This window comes from Echinops telfairi, unplaced genomic scaffold (assembly GCF_000313985.2).
Source record: "Echinops telfairi isolate 266 unplaced genomic scaffold, ASM31398v2 ScPeMD7_7421;HRSCAF=8459, whole genome shotgun sequence".
In the NCBI taxonomy this organism is placed as follows: Eukaryota; Metazoa; Chordata; class Mammalia; order Afrosoricida; family Tenrecidae; genus Echinops; species Echinops telfairi.
Genome location: NW_022111321.1, coordinates 19,431,226 through 19,433,568, shown reverse-complemented (window position 1 = coordinate 19,433,568; position 2,343 = coordinate 19,431,226).

Sequence of the window (2,343 nt, the reverse complement as noted above, 5' to 3'; positions counted from 1 at the left end):
CTTCTTTATGGAGTAGAAAGCTTCGTGTTTCTCGCAACAGGCATAGAGTCACCCCTTAAAGAATAATCGCACGTAACATACCACCATGATTCTGCCTTTTCACCTCTCTGCCACCGACAGTTTTCAAGGGGACCTGAGCCATCTAATTGCATTAGACAGCCTCCTTTTTCACTTGACCGATGTAATGGCAGTTAGCTGAAAAGCAAGCAATAGGCCTTCCCAAACCAGTCTCCCATAATTATTTGAAATCTTTGTCTATCAGGCTTTTCTTTTTTTAATAACTCAAATGTAGACACATATTTTGTTGTAGCTCCTTATTCCACCTGCATTTCTCAGGGCTTTTGTTGCTGGCTAGCAGAAATGGCCTTAAGACCCGGGGAGGCGATGCAGCCGGAAGTGGGCTCCCCCAGCGAGGTTCTCAGCCCTTGGAACAAGACCTGTTGAATACTGAGCAAACGTGGACTGGAAGCTGCTGCTGCAGAGCATCGGGTGTGCCGAGAGATAATGATCCAAGCGCTAGTGCCAGCTCGAGGCTTCCTTTCACCTTTTAATAGAACCATCAGGGAAATCGAAGCTCAAGGTCAAAAGATAAAGAAGGCACCGAGAGAGCGATTGCCTTTCCCGACAAGACCCCATGTGACCCCACCTGCCAGGCTAAACGACATTGCCAGGTCTCTACATTGTCCTTCCTGGCCAGGACTGGCATATATCAGACAACCAAACCCGCTACCAGGGATTAGATTCCAACCCGGAGCAAGCCCTACAAGGCAGAGGAGAATTTCTGAATTCTGGGAGTTGCTGAAGTTGGAAATCTTACGGAAGCAGATGGCTTCAGCTCTCTCCCACCAAGTGGCCGGTGGATTCAAACCATCTACCTTCTGGCTAGCAGCCAAGCGTGCCACGCACTGTGTCACCAGGGCTCCTAGGGCTGGGAAAGGGGGAGTTATTCGAAAAGATACAAGACACGTGATCTGTTGCTTCTGGTTGTAATGGTGGCACAAGACCCCCGAATAAAAATAACCCAAACTCATGCAGTTGGGCTGATTCCAACCCATAGTGACCCAACAGGACAGAAGATCTGCCCCAGGGAGTCTCCGTAGGTACATCTTTATGGAAGCAGGTGGCCGTATCTTCCTCTCACGGAGAAGAGAAAGTCGAAAAGCAACTTCACAGCCATCGATTGGAGGCTGACTCATAGCAACCCGAAAGACAGGCTAGAACGGCCCGGGGGGGTTTCTGAGACCGTCTCTCTTTAAGGGAAGAGAAAGCCCGTCCTTCTACCTCGGAGTGGCTGGCGGTTTCAAACTGCTCACAGCGTGCAACCACGACGCCACCAGGGCCCCTCTTGCTCAGAGGGTTATTTTTCGGGCCCCCGCAAACTCCAGAAGAACAGAAGGTTGTCAAGGCCGTCTGAGTCAGCGGGGCGTCCTTTGCCAAAGTGGGCCAGCCAACAGTCGTCAGCCGGGATGAATAAGAAATTGACACCCTCTGGGAGCCCGCAGCCTCCGGGAGAGAGAGACAAATGGCTCAGCACCACACTCATTTCTGCTGAAGGAGAACACGAGATGAATCAGCCCCAAAATGCTGGTTTTCAAACAAACCCCAGGAAACAGGTGCCGCTCTGCTTCATGTTGCCACAAACTTTGGAGCCCGGGTGGAAGTAAACATCTACGAGCAGCTTTTGTTCAGAATGGTGAAGCTGATGAAGGGTCTTAAACCCTTGCTTGATATCAGTATCAACCAGAGCACTCTGCACGCATCAGCGAGCAGCGTGACGAATGTGCAGAGATGCAAGGCACTGGTTTCATAGTCGGCGCCCCAGGAAGCCCAGTGACCCCCAGCCCCCACCCCAGCTTTCCGTTCCCATCACTAGACCCTCCCTGGAAGGTCCTGGGTGGTACAAGTGGTACATGCGGTTGACTTCGAACTACAGGTGCCCCACCCCCAAAAGGGCTTGGGGAGTCGCTTTTGAAAACTCAGCCTTTGAAACCCAGTAAAATACAGGGCTCGTGACTCTAGAGGTCACAACTGGTAAGGCATGACCCAGGCCCCATCGCTAACCACACTGTTAGACTGTCCCGGGGCCAAAGCCCCCAGGCAAACAAAGGCAGTGACCTAGGGCTCACTTTCCCCAGGAAGAGGGCATCCTGTTGGGGGAGGGCCAGTGAAAAAGAGGAGACCCTCAAGGGGATGGACTGGCACAGGGGCTGCCACGAGGGGCTCCAACACAGGAAGGACAGTGAGGAAGGGGGGGGGGGGCAGCATGGTATTTCATTCTGTTGTGCGGGATGTCCCCACGATGAATCCCAATGGAGCTGACAGCACCTAACAGGGGCAGAGGTC